The 16469-nt window shown below is 42.8% G+C and overlaps 1 long non-coding RNA gene across 1 annotated transcript in view; it reads right to left on the minus strand.

Moving 5' to 3' along the window:
• Positions 1-16469, minus strand: part of LOC123626464 — a 69750-nt gene that overhangs the window by 14037 nt on the left and 39244 nt on the right. The window contains exon 2 of the long non-coding RNA XR_006730859.1: positions 11216-11342. This is a non-coding gene — a long non-coding RNA (uncharacterized LOC123626464). The remainder of the gene's footprint in view (positions 1-11215; positions 11343-16469) is intronic.

The following is a 16469-nucleotide window of genomic DNA, read 5'->3' on the forward strand; positions in this document are numbered from 1 at the left end:
TCATTAAATTTATATTAGTTTAAAAGGTAAAGCAATCTGTATGCTGCATGAAGTCTTGGTGCTTTTGAATTCTAGATATCTGTTTAGTTAAAATACTAAAAAATAATGGTTTTTTTTTTCATCATAATAATCCACTCTCTAAATTTTTAATTCCTGGAAAATATCACCTCAGTTGGTTTGAACTTAAGCACTGAGTTTAGCTTTTATAAAACTGAATATATTCAGAGAAGAGAAATGAGGCAAAACATAGAAGCAGAAAGGGAAATCGCAAAGTCCATATGTGTATGTGCGTGTGGTGTGTGTGTCTGTGTGTGTGTGTGTGTGTCATGTTTATGTGAGGTGGGTGTGTTTATGTATATGTATAGGGGTGCACAGAGAAGGGGACACGGGACCAGGAAAAGCAAAGTGCAAGTTGTGGCATTGTCATGGGGCATGCGATCTCTCCAGGTTGTGGATTTAGACCTGTCAGGAGAGAGGGGATATTCGAGTCTGAGTTAGTTTGAATAAATCTCCCAGTCCCTTGACTTTATACTACAAGGCAAAGACAATTGCCATTTGTGCAGACTCTATGCCCCAAATCAATCACTGTGCTATCCCTTCAGGGGATTGTTTCTGAGACCCTAACATGCACATAGCACTGTGCAGAGAGCTGTGGCCAACACAAAAAGGTATAAGATCTACCCACTTCTCTCAATGAGTGTGGGGTTTACTTGGGCAGACTATGCATATTGTCAGAGATAAAGAAGGCTGGACACTAGCTAAAGTGGTAAGGACAGATTTGAGTCCATAATGCACTATCATAATAGGGAAAAGTCCCAAATGAGCTGACCTCAACTTCAATTTGTACAGAGGGGACCTGGCATTTTAAAGGGAAAATAAGGAATTGGGGAGGGGGTGGCAGGAGGGAGATTCAGAAGAGTTAGGGAAGAGAAAAGTTACAAAAAGAGGGCAGAGTTGGTCCATGTGAAACCCAACTGGGTTGGGCTAGCTAACTGGTGTTGACTGAAGTCAGCTCCCAACACCCCACAGAGACTGGGAGACAGGTGTCCTATCTTCACGTCTTGGCTGGAACCAACAGTAAATTCTTTTGACAGTCTTGAGTTTTCTCAGGTGGTCACATTGAGGGGTGCTAGGGTCATCCTAGGGTTGAGGCTTTGAACTGTTAAAAACTATGTTTTGTTTATTCAAGTCTTCACAGGCCAGGGTTGAGGGCTAATGGAGAAGAGGGCCTGGAGGAGCCTGGTTAGGGTTTGGTCAAGGGAAGAGTCTTTGTCAAAGATACAAGTTCAAAGATAAACAATGCCATGAAACTTACAGAGAAATGCAGAGGCTATCATAGGATAATGGCATATAAATGCCTCTGTAGTTCCCTAAAGGAAAAAATTCCATCCTTTCAGAGCTAAAGGCTACAGTAAGAGATGTGAATTTGGAAGCATCCCTGTGGACTGAACTCAGGACAAAGAAAATGGAGAAGAGAAACTTCCAGAACAAAAAGACTGGGATAGTTCTTACCATGAATGAGGCACAGCCATTTTTGTTTGCTTTTCACTGATTTACATTTATCAGGTTTGGGATTCAAGAGAAAATCGCAGAACACATTTATAACAAAATGCAAGTGGAATTTCAGTCAATTTCTCAGTTTCTAAAAGATCTTTCTTTCAGTCTCATTCCCACTCCAAACGAAAAGGCAAACAAACATATGACTTCATGAGCAGCCCACACTATGATTACTGTCATTGGGAAATTAGATCTTGGCTAGGGACACAGTAATTTAAAAGGGTTCAATTTGGTCCTCAATAAAAACTGGTCATTACAGAACACGTGAGACTTGACCCTGCTTCACGAACCTGCCCAGTGTGGCTAAAATTGGCCTCCCGAATTAGAAATTGCTAAGGAGAGAAAACACCGCAGGCTGAGGGACTTTCAAAACTCTTTTCTTGCTCTAAAAGGAAACGAGGCCAAAAACAGCAACCAGAGTAGACTCCAGTTTATAAAAGCTATCTAGATTCTACCGCAGGAATGCCAAGGAAACTCGGGTCTTTCTTAAGCAATCTCTTCTTATCCAGTGTGCTTAAAAGAAAAAAAAAAGAATCTGCCGTTGTCTCTGGGTTATTGTCCCTTTTCCACTGTTTTTTTTAAAAATTCAGTTACTTTAAAATAAAAGTCAAGAATATGAGATACCATAAGAGACGGCTGTTTTGGAATAAGGAAGCCGTTTTTTCCCTCACTCTCTTGCCCCGGGCTGCCCTACGCAGGACTCAGGACTGACCTGCTCTTTGGGCCTCAAAATACGAGGGCAGGAGTTGATTTCCCTTTGCCACTTGGAGATCTGGGTGTCCCTTCATCCAGCTTATAGGCCAGCAGGCCATTGTCAATCTGTCCTCACTCACAAAGACCCCATGCTCTTGCTACCCAGTCTTTTCCTTTTATTAGTAGGGGAAATACATCCTTGCAAATGGTTAAGTCTACTATTGTAAGTAAGCTGATTAATCCCGTGGTTTTGGGCTAGTGACTAACTAGATTTCCTTGGTTTTTTTGTTTTTTTTTAATTTTAATTTTTAGAGATAGGGTCTCACTCTGTCACTCAGGCTGGATTGCAGTGGTGCGATCATAGCTCACTGTAGCCTCAAACTCCTGGGCTGAAGCGATTCCCCCACCTCAGCTTCCCGAGTAGCTGGGACTATAAGTGCACCACCATGCCCAGCTAAATTTTTAAAAAAATTTTTTTGTAGAGATGGGGACTCACTATGTTGCCCAGGCTGGTTTCAAACTCCTGGCCTCAAGTGATCCTCCCACCTTGGCCTCCGAAAGAGACTGCAGGCGTGAGCCACTGTAACTGGCCTAGATTTCCTTGTTGATAGCTCCACTAGGTGGGCAGCAGAGGTGAATGACAGGTGAACTTGGAATATGAGTGAGACTTTTTCTCCCGAACTCTCAGCTTTGCCCTCCTCCTCTTTCTGCTCCACCTCTTGGAAACATATCCAGTTAGACGCAGCTTCCAGGACCCTAATCTCTCCCTTCCGGAACCTCCACCTTCACCTAACTCTCCTATCTCCCTGGCAATAAAACCATCACCAAGAAAGTCTGCATCATACCACTTTCTTGAGCATGCACTCCACTCTGACTTTCCAATCAGGAAGATCTAGTAGTGGCAACAGATGACTCATGAACCAGCTAGGCAATTCCAATGTGTAGATTTGGTGACATCTGTGCATGTGTCCAGGGACCTGGCAGCGAAGATCACAGGCCCAAGGTAATGGGGCTCTGGTGACTCCATTCCAGCCTGTTATTCCCCTGGGGAATGAAGACAGACCCGAGATATCTTGGAAGATTTCAAAGGAAGCTGTAGTTTTATGTGAGATGTTCTGATTTTCCCAGGTTGGCTTAATTTTTTAAAACATTTGCAAGAGCCAAACAAACTATGTCTGAGGGCCACCTTTGGCCTCAGACTGCCAGTGTGAAACCTTGGTCATAAACAGGGTTCCTATATTGAAGGGGACTAATACCTCCTGTTTGCATAGGAATTAACATACCAGAAAATGCAATACCGAGGTGTAGATACCAGTGGTTAGCTTAACTCTTGCTTGATTTTGCATTCTTTGTGGGAGCAACAGCCCACTCAGACACACATTCATCACACAAAGGGTGAATGTCTACTCTGCCCGGGGGCTCACTATAGCTGTCCCCATGTGAAAAGGTCTCTCTCACAAACCAAAGCCAAGAATACTGTGACAGCAGAAAAAAAAAACCCTGAAAAAAATGTTACTTCTGCATTTGCATGCTAAATGATGTTTGAGGACCAGAAATTGTAGAATTGGAAGAACCCCAGCAAAGGACTGTCTGGTGAATATTTCATGGATGCTAAAAGAGGGGAAGGGTCTCGGTAGAAAAGAGCTGAGAGTAGGGGCACAGGAGAGGGTACGCATGTCCACCTTCTCTCTTCTCCTTCTGCTGGGAAAGAGTGGGTGGCTTAGTGAAGGAGGTTGGTACCCAATGGGGCAGACTTTCGGGAAATCTGCTGTGTGAGCCGTGTAGATAAACTTTCATCCAACCAAGACATCAGCAGGAGGAACATACGACATGGGAATCGCAGAAAATTGCTGTTCAACTTGAGTGTCCTCTCCCTGCCTGGCTAGACACTTTCTCTTGTCTTCTGCCTCTTAGCATCATGCTGCTCTCTGGCTGCCAGATATGACCTCTCCCTCCCACTTTCATCTACAAACCAACACCCTGGGTCTCCCATCCAAATTTCTACTGCCCTGGCCCCCATGCAAGCTTGCTCTAATTATCCAATTACAATGGAAGGAAGCTAGAGGTCACTCCAGCTTCCAGAGCAATGCTGTCTAACAAAAATACCATGTGAGCCACAGGTATAATTTTAAATTTCCTACTAGACACATTTTAACAAGTAAAAAGAAACAGCACGATTATTTTTAACAACAGATTTTCTTTAACCCAATATGCTCCAAATATTATGATTTTAACATCTTCAATATTTTTAAGTTATTAATGTGATATTTTACATTTTTTTTCACTCTGTCTTTGAAATCTGGTGTATATTGGACACAGCACATCTCAATTCAAACTAGTCACATTTTAAGGGCTCAACAGCCAGACACGGCTAGTGACTACTGTTTGGACAGCACAGCTCTAGAGTTTAAAGAGAGAAATTTCCCTAACATAGTGATCAAATTTCCACCTCCAAATCTTTGTCAATCAGATAATGCAATATTGCCTAAAATATCCTATACTGACATATTGGAATAAAGATTCAAAATGTTTTTGGCAAATTAAAATGGTTCATTGACTCCAAGAGAAAGTCAACTAGGCTAAATGTAAAATTCTATATTTAGGCTCACAAAAGTCAATCATGGAAATGTAGAATGAGGGAGTCTGGCTTGGCAATTCATGTGGAAAAAAAATCTGTTTATAAGTTAAGCACGGTCTCATAAGACAGGCACCATGATAGGTTTCTTAAAAATTGACACTGACGCCATCAATGCAGTAACTCAGAATACAAGAAACAGCCGGTTAGATCCAGGGCTGGATTTAGGGGTGCATTCGCCATGCAGGCGTCCAGGGATCCAAAACATAAGATGCTCCATGTCACTGGCTGTGTAAGGAGAGGGAGAAAACGTCATTTACCAGAATTCTTGGTTGAATGTGATACTTCCTGATAAGATCATCGCAGTGAGAGCTGAGCTCTCTGAGGACATATCTGAGTCATAATTGAGGGTCACTAACTGTTTTGCAAGGAGGTAGATGCAGTTGTCTATAGGAGGGCTAGTATTTGCCAGGTAGGGTGTGCAGGACTGGGTCAGAGCTGAACTGATCACAGCATCAGCAAAGAAACCAGAGCTGCCGCCAGCCACCCTTCCCTGCCCAACCACAACTGGACAAATATTCAGTGCCTATCCATTGGAAGGAGCATAAAATTATTAACTAATAACTATTAATTATTAACTGCCTAGGGTACCCCTAGTGGCCTCATGGGGTCCTATCTAGAGAAGTGCGCTGAATTTTAAATATAACATTTTAAGATGGATTTTGACAAACTAAAGTTTCTGACGAGTGATGGAGAAGGTTACAATGGATAAAGCACTGTTGGTCAATTTCTCATGTGAGAATTTGAAGAACTAAAGATTTTCGACCTAAGAGAGACGAAATAGAATATTCAAAGGATTCTCATGTTAAAGATGGAGAAGGTTTACCCTATTCTCTGACTCTCTGGACATCAACGGGATATCCAACAATTCAGTGCCATTCTGCCACCAACCACCTGGAGTTAGCCTCGGTCCCACACACAGCCCTCATTTAAGACATCAGTTCTAAGTACTGGGTTCCTAGGTTACCTGCATTTCAGTCTGACTTGGCTGAAAATTTGGGAGTATTCACCCTCTCCCTCCACCCCACTGGTTTCTATAATTTCTAGGACAACTCAGAACTCAGCAAAATACTATACTTAGTACCACAATTTATTATAAAGGATACAAACAAACAGCCAGACCATGAGGTACATAGGGTGAGGCTGAAAGGGGCCCTGAGCTCAAGAGCCTTTGCCACTGTGGAATCGAGGTGGGCCACCCTCCTGCACGTGGAAGTGTTCACCAACTCGGAAGCTCCCTGTACCCTGTTATTTAGGGCATTTTATGGAGGATTCTTTATGTAGGCTTGATTGATTAAATCATTGGCCATTGGTGACTGAACTCAATCTCTACTGCCTGTTGGGGGCAGGGGCTGAAATTTCCAACTCTCGGATGATGTCACAATGCTTGGCCAGCCCCCATTCTGAAACTATCTAGGGGCCCCACTCTGAGTCGCTTCATTAGCTTAAACTCAGGTGTGACAGAAAAGGGCTGTCATTACAAACAACAGAGGACACTCCCATCGCTGAGGAAATTTAAGGAGTTCATGCCACATCTATATTATCCCCAGCATAGACTTCTAGTGGAAGTTACGGGGAGGTAAGTTTTAATTAAACATCAGAAAGGACATTCTCAAAATTAAAGGAGTCCATCAACTGAAGGTTGGTTTTGTCCCTTGGGTAGTCAGATAATGAGATCATTCCTCTCCAGATATGTGTGGAAAGAGGCTAAATTTGTCAGGGTTGTAGAGATTCTCCCTTTTTTTTAATAGTTGAACTCAAATATCTTTAAGACCTCCTTATCAACCCCAATATTCTTAACTTAAAAAAAACAAAGGGTTGGGATTTACATTTTAAAAGAACAATTATTTCAAAATGCTAAAGTAGATATAAATCCCATAGAGAGATTTCAGGTTTTTCACGTACCTTGACAAATATCAAAATAACTCCTCTAGTTGTCCCTAACCCCAAGCAAGTGGAGGGGGTGGAAACTACGTGGAGTCAGCATTTCGGTTCAGCACCATTGCTATTGCTTCACCAGTTCGATCCCCACCCCCGACTTTGCAAGCTCATGCACAAATTCCTCTCGAACAAACAAAGAATTAGATCTGGGGAAGTGTGAAGGTTGGTCCAGGAAAATCTTACTAATAGTAGAGAATCTTCCTCAAAGTGCAAACTTACTATTCAATGCTTCCTTTTGTCTTTAGAAAAACCCCTTAAACTAACTTGGTCAGAAGATATAATCATTGCTGTTTGTTTAGTCAAGGACTCCTCTCCAAGAATGCATATAATTATGACTGTGCAAAGCAAAACTCCAGTTACCTTCTACTTTTGTAGCTAAATACCTCTGATTATTGGGCCCACAAGCTACTCCAGGGCATCACCAATTTTGAATCAGCTCCATTTAAGGCCACAGAAGGATTGAAAATTTTTTTTAAAAAGTGGGCTGACAACACTGTTGCTACTGTGTTTCTCTAGTGCAGAAAGCTCATGTTAATATTGCACGCTTAGAAGAATGACTTATTGATGAAACAAAAGGCTTCTGTATTTCCAAACCCAGTGGTCACTCTCTGACTTCATCTTATTCAACCTCTCAACAGCATTTGATCTAGCTGACCACGTTCTGTTCTCCAGGCGTCATGAACACAACGATTCACTGCTTGTCGCTGTGAGAAAATTACACCTCCACACCCTGTAGTCACAACAAGCTTGACTATGGCAAGTGAGTGCAAGGGACAGATGCCATATCCCAGGAGAACACTGAAGGGCCCTTGCTTGGTTCAACCATTGTCCTTCTGCTCCCACTGTCCTGTCCTGATGGGCACTTCTCTTTCCATCTGGGTCTGGAAGGAAGACGTGGAACAGGGACACAGAGGAATTACAGCCAACACGTAACTTGAGTGAGACGTGCACCTTTTTTCTTCTACGGCACTGAGATAGGGGGACCCTCAGTCCACAGCAGAACAGAGCAAAATCTAAATAATGGACCACTTTGGCCCACCCATTTCCCTCCAACTTTAGTGTCCTTTACTGGCCACGCCCCCTCTGAGCATTAGAGGTGGTCATACCTTCCTCTCTTCTCTGTCTAATCTCTCTCCCTGTGTGATTTCATCCACAGGGAGAAATTATCTGTGGGCCTTAAAGTCTGTCTATGTGCTGATGGTCCCCAAACCCACATCTCTCTCTGCCTTCTCCACTGAGCTCCAGAACAGTGTTTGGCAAACTACAGCCCAAAGGTGACCTGTGGCCTGTTTTGTGTGGCCCAAAGAAAGCTAAGAACAGTTTTTATACTTTTAAAGGATAGGAAAAAAATCAGAGAAGACTGTGTAACAGGGACTCTATGAGCCCTGACAGAAAAAGCTGGACTAGCCCTAGCCTAGACTTATCTCAAACACAATGTGTCCCCAACAAAACTTTTCATGTCCCCCTGCCAAAATTTTTTCCTACCCCACCCTTTTCTCCCCACTTCAGCAAATGGCATTTCTAGCTGCACCTGCTAAAATTTAAAAATCCAGAAGTGAGCTATCCGTTTTCTCTTTTCCTTCACGCCCCACACCCAACCTATCAGCTTGTTCTTTAGTTTTCCTTCAAAATATATTTGGAAACAGTTCACGTCTCACCGTTTCCGCTATTGAAATCCCAGTCCAGGCCACCTCATCTCCTGTCTGGAACCACAGCATTCTCTTAATTGGGTCCTTGCACCCTCTGCTCTTCGTTCATTCTCGTTTATAGCAGCAGAGTCATCGTCTCAAAGTGTGAACCAGATCACGTGATTTGCGTGATCACGTGGCTTTCGGTTCTCCCACGCATGGCGTCAGGGCTTCCACGTGACCCCACCACTGCTCGCTGGCGCACGCGGCTCTCTCTCTCCCTCCCTCTCTCTCTCCACCCAGATCTCTTGGCAAGGACCCTTATCCTCCATGCCAGAGCCTCTCTGCTTTGCTTTCTGTCCCTCAGACACCAAGATTGTGCCCATCTCAGATGCTTTGCTCTGAACTTCTGTCTGGATCACGTTGTCCCCCGGTATATTCACACAGCTGATCCTTCGTGTCATTCAGGGCTTGCTGCCATCTGTTTGGAGCACAGTGAGGGGTGAGGTGGGTGTGGCAAAGCAACCTGGCAGCCAGGATGGCAGCCCTTTGTTAGAAACGAAAGTCCGATCTGAGGGATAACTTGAACAGTCAATACGGTGCAGTTTTCTGGAAAGAGCCTAATCACGTCCCCCAAGCCCCTCTACCCAACACCAAGCAGCCCTCCACCCAGGACAGAGGAGGCAACTCTCCCTGGGGTTAATTTCCAGGGCGCAGAAATTCCTGACATTATCTTCCCAATCTACTGCTGATACCAGAAAGGAAGTTTCAGGACTTCTTTCTTTGATCTTAGGACATGCGTTTCTATTAACTTGCAAATCCTCTCCTCTCAGGTGAAGAAACCCTTCAAGGCATTTAGTACGAAGAAGGCAATTCACATTTATTCAATGCATAGTATGTGACAAGTCCTGTATTAGAAACTTCACTTGTATTATCTTAGTTCATCCTCACAATCCTATCATTATTTCTATTTTGCAGATGAGAAAACAAGCTCAGAGAGAATAGGTAAATCTACCAACCGGACAAACAGATAGTAATTGGCTGCCAGGGTTAGAACTGAGTCTGCAAGTGCCCTAAGCCATTGTTCTGTTGGCCCCCTCTCTTGTCATAGATACTTAGAGTGAAGGTTGCACAGGGGAGGAGAGGGCAGGAGGTTCCTAGATGCCTTCACAGGTGAAGACTGTGGACCCAGGATAAGGAAGGAAGCTGAGCACATTGTTTAGAATTCTAGAAGATTCCAACTGGATGGAACCTAGGATATCACATGGCCTGATTGGCCAACTTCACATGAAATAAAATTGTTTTAATTCTGGTTCTATTGCTTGCTCCCTGCATTAAGTCAAATGGCTTAATTGATCTGTGTTTTTTTAAAACTCATATTAATAATTTATAATATTAATATTTTCGTATTAATTAATAATTAGTAATGTTACTAATGGCACCAGCATGCGACTTCAACTTGGTCTAGGTAGGTTTGAGATTGTGTCGGTTTTCTCTTTCTTCCTGTGTGTCTTAAATGGAAGGGGGAGTTTTTGCGTCTTTCTTTCACTGTTCTCGGTGAGTTTCAGAGGAGAGGGAAAGAAAAATGCCCTCACTCCTCCCTCCAATAACAGACCGTTTTCTGATCACAATCGCCAAATTATCCCAAAGTTTAGTGGAAAGATTAGATTTAAACTTATTCAGTCAGTGACACTGTCCCTTCACACTATTCCTCTTCTCCACAGAAGAGCCAACATTCTTCAGCTACCCGGGGCAGGATGATGCGGGACCTAGGCATGATGCCGCACCTGGAAGTTCCAGACAGACAGCCCCTTGTGGGGAGACAGCGGAGAGTGGTGGATGTGACCGCATGGTCCAGAGGAAGGGACTAAAGCAATAAAAATCGAAACAATAACAATAATAACTGTGGCCATTGCTTGAACACTTGGTATGTGCCAGGCTCCATTGTAGGAATTTGAAGTGTGTGGCCTCATTTAATTCTCCCCATTTCACAGGTGAGAACATTGAGGCCCAGAGATGTCAAGGGACTTGTCTTATGCAATTAAATGGCAGAGATGGGTTTAGAACCTACAAGGCCTTGACCTTGTTCTCATAGTGAATTTCTACTCCCTTTGCTCCCCTCCAAGAAGGAGTCTAAGAATCTGCCTCACTTGTGTCTCAAGGATCAAGTGCAGCAGCTCAGCTCTCTGCCTTGGGAAAGTACGTCTGGCCCAGTGTCCCCTCATGGAATGGCCTCAGTACAGTGTATTCTCAGGCAAGTCGTTAGAAAAGAAACAAGCACTTGTCATATTTTTGGCCCAACATCTGAACCTCCTGCTCAAGTTCTACCTTTGTGTAAGGCTTCATGGGCATCAGCTAGGCTATGGGGTTGGAACCAAAATATGGCCATGAAACGCTCTTGCCTAGGACCTCCCAGCCTAGAGCAGCGAAAATTTGAAACCCATCTTGGGGGCACCACCGGCAACATTCAGGGTCCAGTGGCACCCATGCAGCAATAGTGGTGGCAGCAACATCCTAACCAACCTGTACCTGCCGTGTGGGGTCCCATGCTGTGCCAGCCACCCAGCTTCCCTTGGTACTTGCCCAATTCTCTGTCTTCCCTGTTAATTCTGTGAGCTACTCCATATCCTACAAATAAGTTCTTTTTCTGCTTATAACAACCAGAGTCTGTTGTTTACGAATGCTGAAGGGGCATGATCAATTACAGACACACGGGCAAGATAGAGCCGGCTTCATCCAGCTTAGGAACAATAAATCTTACTTGGAGATTTCTCAGCTCCAGAGGCCAGCCTTTGTCATCCATCTCCCCGTGCCTTGCCAAAACTTGGCATCTTCTCCACATTTTAAATCGCTTATCTTTTCATCTGCTGAGCTGTTCTTTAGAAGACCTGCAATGAAAGGGGCATAGATTTGGATCAAGGAATGGAGAAGATATAAATGGTGTTAAAGATGGTGGCAAGTGGTGAGAGCTCACAGAGGAGGCCAAACCACCTTGCTGTCTGTAGACTGTGCTTCTCCTCAATTGAAAGGGTTGTTTTGCATTGGCTGATGTTATGTTTCTCCCATACTTTGCCTCAGTAGCTTCACGGGACATGGTTAGTATAGTCCCATGAACCATGGCCACAAGAGCAGTTTGGAATGGGCCATAACCAGCCCCGACCTGGCCCCTGAGGGATGGAGGGGAAATAGCTGCAGGTGTGGGGGACAGATGAGCGTGGTAGAGAGAACCTGATCAACCAGGCCAAGTCCCCACCCAGGCAAGCAGCGTGCCTAGTGTCGGGACTGTCTGTGATTGACATGAAGGCAGGGGTGCCCCTTCCCCAGACAAGCAGTGATTCTCTGGCTCTAAGCACACAGCCAGCTGACATTTAGATAAACAACACAGCAGGTATCACAGACCCAAGCCTTGAATCAAGGAGAGGGTGGTATTCATGACTCCTATGGGCAGATGAGAATAATACAGGACCCTGCTTCCCAAGAGACTGCACAACCCTGGGTTTTGCAAGATAATGATTTCGAGAAAATGACAAATGCTCGTCGTCATACACCGCCACAAAGGAAGGCAGGTCTCCAGCAAAAAATGGATTTGATATAAGTGATAGAACCTTCCATCTCTGCTGGCTGGGGTCAAGACCTTTCCCAGGAGAAGGGTAGTACAGGGTGAGGCCCATGAATGGAGGTCACTTGCTCAGACACAAAAAGGTCGCTGCAAAGACTGAGTGACCACTAATAATCCGTCTCACCTCACTCAGTCTTTCTTTCCAAATTTGATAGCACCAGAAATCTAGAAGACTCCTACAGGATGAGCTGGTCTATGTCCCACCTCAAGACCAATAACAAAAGCAGAAATGCTCCAACAGAGCCATTGCCTTTGATTTGTTTCAGGGAAAGAGATTCCAAAACTTCCTTCGGTAGCTAATTCTACTGCTTATTTTCTACTCTTATTTGTGTCTGACTCAAAGTTCTCGACTTTGATTAAAATCGTGTCAAGTATACACACGAATTCATGACTTGTGTATACTTACCAGTACTCTCAAAAATGTTTCTTATTTGCTCAGGTTCAAAATTACGTTAGCTTGCTTGACAATGTAGAATGTATGTGTTGCATTCTAGGCTTGGAGAATTCAAAAATGAATAAAATACAGTCTCACCTCTGGGAAACTTACAGTATAATTTGCAGCTGCCTTTTCTCAAGACAAATGTACCCAATGTCTACAAACTTGTTCAGCAACAGAAGTTTAGAAAGGAGAAGAAGTTGGAATGGGATAATGGAAACATGAAAAGAAAGGACAAGAAAGGTAAAAAGGCATGTGATGATCAGCCTCCACCTTGCTTGCTTCTGGAATTGGCTTTCTCACAGCACAGAGGACCAGGACTGTCACAGTGGGATGCCCCCTGGCCCATGGAGGCCTCTCCAAACCAATCTGACCCACAGGAGAAAGCCAATATGATTTACCCCCTGACTGACCGGCTGAAGGACACAGGGTACTGTATGTGTAGTAAAGTATCACCCATATGACCTTCATCCTCACTTAATGACAACCAGAGTGACAAAGATCCACAGACACCCACAAACACATGTACGACCAATGCCCCTCCCCCATATGCACACAGATATAGAAAACTTTACAAATATAAAAACAAAGTCAAAAAATTACAAAGGAAATTATTTATGTGCCCATCTCCTATGTATCAAAAAGTAATCAGAAACAAAAGTCCAAGGCAAATGACCACCTACAATATAATAAGAACTCTTACCGATAGAAAGAACTCTGATAGTTCAAGAATAAAAAAGACTAACACAATGGCTGAATTGACAGAGATTAATAGAAATTTCCAAAAGAAGAAACACAAATAGTAAAGATGGATAGAAAAAAAGCCAATCTCCTTAGAAACTAATTGCTTAAAGTGATAAATAAAAATTATAACTATAATTTATAACACAACTCTAACAAATGAGATGCCAGTTTTCCTTTTAATAAATTGACTAATAGTTTGTGCAAGTCTCAGTGTTGGTGAGGACGCAGAGATATGGGCATTCTTAATACTGCTACAAAAGGGCATTTGGTACATTCCTACTGGAGCCTGGCCTTCTCAGGCAAGTGACAACTATCCTGGATCCCAATGTCCTTGTATGGATAATAAGGGAAAAGATCTCTAAGGGCTGTTTACATTGAATTGGCTATGGTTTAATACACTAGTTCTTAAGTTCCAAGTCAGCAGAACACTCTCGGGTGTTCTGTGACTGAAATCTAACAATAGCTTTCTTTCATGGAAACAGTCAAATTAATGGGAGCAAATGTTCAAAATTATATGCTTTTCTCCCACATTGCATTCCTTTAGCATTGGCGAGAGTGAAAGGAGGACAAAATAAACTAACAAGATGCAAGCAAATATGAACCTTAAAAAGCTGAAAACAATCCTTACTTATAAGTTCAACAGTTTGCTGGGTTTTGTTTTTGTTGATGCTGTTACTTATGGGCATACGTGATTTTATGCTACAAAGATAACATGGCCACGCTTTCCATTGATAAACTATTCCTATTTCACATGAAGGAATTAAACATAAATATTCCATGCTTTTCCACAAGGAATGCTATGATTTCCATATGTCTCTTTGCCTTAACCACGCATTCATTCTTTCGGTGTTTATTTAGTGCTTCCTACGTGATAAGCATTGTTTTTGAGGCTGGGAATACAATCACGAACAAAACCAAGTTCTGCTCTTGGGAGTTTATATTCTGGTGGGAGAAAATGGACTATAAACAATAAAACGTAAATATGTAACATGACCGATGGTTATAAATAAATAAAGCTGAAGTTCAGCAGGAGGAGAGGGATAAAAACACTGAGGGTGGGAAGTGGAAATGAGGTTGCTGAACTTACAGGATGGCCCAGGAGGGCCTCACCAGTAAGGGGACATTTGAGCAGAGACCAGAGGAAAGGAGAGTGTGAACCTTGTACACAGCTGAGATAAGAGCATTCCAAGTAGCAGAAAGAGCAAGTGCAAAGGCCCTGAGGTAGAAGCATGCTTAGCATATTCAAAGAACAGCAAGGAGGTCTATTTGGGTGGGACAGAGAAAGCTGAGGGTGACACTGGAGGGTGTCGAGGGCCTATGGGAAGCTGGGGTGTGGACAAATGATGGAAGGCTTTACAGGTAGGGTGGCCACACATCCCATTTGCCTGGTGTAGTCCCATTGAGCACTATTGTTCGGGGACAATGTGTAATAACTCCCCTTTCACTCTCAAAACTGTCCATATATGAAGGATAAATTATGCTGTCACTCTTCTTATGAACCACTGTATGGATTTTGGCTTTTTCTCCAAGCAAAAGGAGGAGTTTTGGAGGATTTAAAGCAAAGAAGCAGTATGATATGACTTTCATTTAAAAGGAGGGGAAACTCCAGTGGATATGGGGTTAGAAAAAATAAAATAAAAAAACAAAGGGGATGATGTGAAAGCAGAGAGATCGATTGGATCTAATCCAGATCAACTGATCTAATCTAGGCAAGGAATGATGCTGGCTTGGACCGAAGAGAAGTGTGGAGAGAAGTGTGGGACTCCGAATATGTAATATTTGGAAGCTGGAGCCTACAGGATGTAGTGCTGGATTGCCCTGGAGGGTGAGAGAAGGAGCAAGTCAAGGATGACCCCAAAGGAATGTGTTTAGAAGCCCTGACTTCTTATATGTTTGGTTTCCATAGAAACCTCACACGTCATGGACCCAGCTTGCTTGAAGTTCAGGTCTTGGCACGTTCACTGTTGATGTGAACAAAACATTCATCATCAAAAACAGATAATTTAGTAAATACATTATTAGTACCATTCTGGGGTCTCACGTGATAACTGAGTTGTTTAGTGACATTCCAAGCTGTCGTGGATTCACACAGGTGTGCAGCTTAAGGGACAGGTGCTTCATCGGCGCTCTGGCTCCGTGAGGGGGAGGCTCTTTAGCTCTTGGGGAAGTGCTGCTCGCTGAACTTAGCTAACCCTCTGTTTGCTGCACACATAATTCTAACAGCCATTTTCCAGCAAAAGAAAATACACAAAGTAGATGATTTTTGCTGCGTGCCGGGGTCCCCATGATGAATGTCCTGCCATTTAGGGTTGAGGCAGGATCACTGAAGATGGATAACACTGTCAAGCAGCTAGGTGTGACATATGCCTTGTCCAAATCCCAGAACTACAAAAGCTGTTGAAAAGTATGGAATAACTCAGAAACTTGTTGAATATGGAATTTGATGCTATGTTAATGATATTTTCTAACCATCTCCCAAAGAACCCTATAAAACTATTATTTGCTTTTCCATTTAATTCATGAGAAATACAGTAAACATTGTGCTACCAGAGTAGCCTAAGTCATTGACCTCTGCTAGTTGCCTATCCATTTATTTAGGTCTTTCTTCCTTTTATTTCCTTCAGAGAAGTTCTATAGATTTCTTCAAAAAGATTGTTCACATTTCCTTTTAAGTATATTCTGAGTATTTTGTAGTTTTATTGCAATTGTGAATGGATCTTTTCCCCTTACATATTTTAACAGATAATTGCTGTATGAACAAAAGCAACTGGCTGTTGTATATGTTTTTTCTCTATATTTTCCTGACCACACATATTGGTTTCAATATTTTTTCTGCTGATTTTCATGGATTTTCCATGAATGATAATTTATCATTAGAAAATAATAACACTTGTATCTTCCTTTCCATCCTACGTATATCTTATTCCATTTTCTCCCTTATTAGCAAGTTTAGATGCTAGTAGTAATGGAGGTGTTCTTGCCTTGCTTCTGACTTTTATAGAAGTTCCTTTATTAATTCATTATTGACTGTGATGGTTGCTATTGGTTTCTTTTATATACTCTTTGCCATATTAAGGAAACTTCCTTTGAGCCCTAAGAATTTTTATTAGCATCAGTTTGGATTTTAGGGCACTAATGAATAACTTTGTCCCACAGTGAGCTTAGAACCAATTCTGAACACAAGAATCAGGCAGATGCAGATCAAAACACCAGTGT

The sequence above is a fragment of the Lemur catta genome, chromosome 22 (assembly GCF_020740605.2).
Source record: "Lemur catta isolate mLemCat1 chromosome 22, mLemCat1.pri, whole genome shotgun sequence".
Taxonomy (NCBI): domain Eukaryota; kingdom Metazoa; phylum Chordata; class Mammalia; order Primates; family Lemuridae; genus Lemur; species Lemur catta.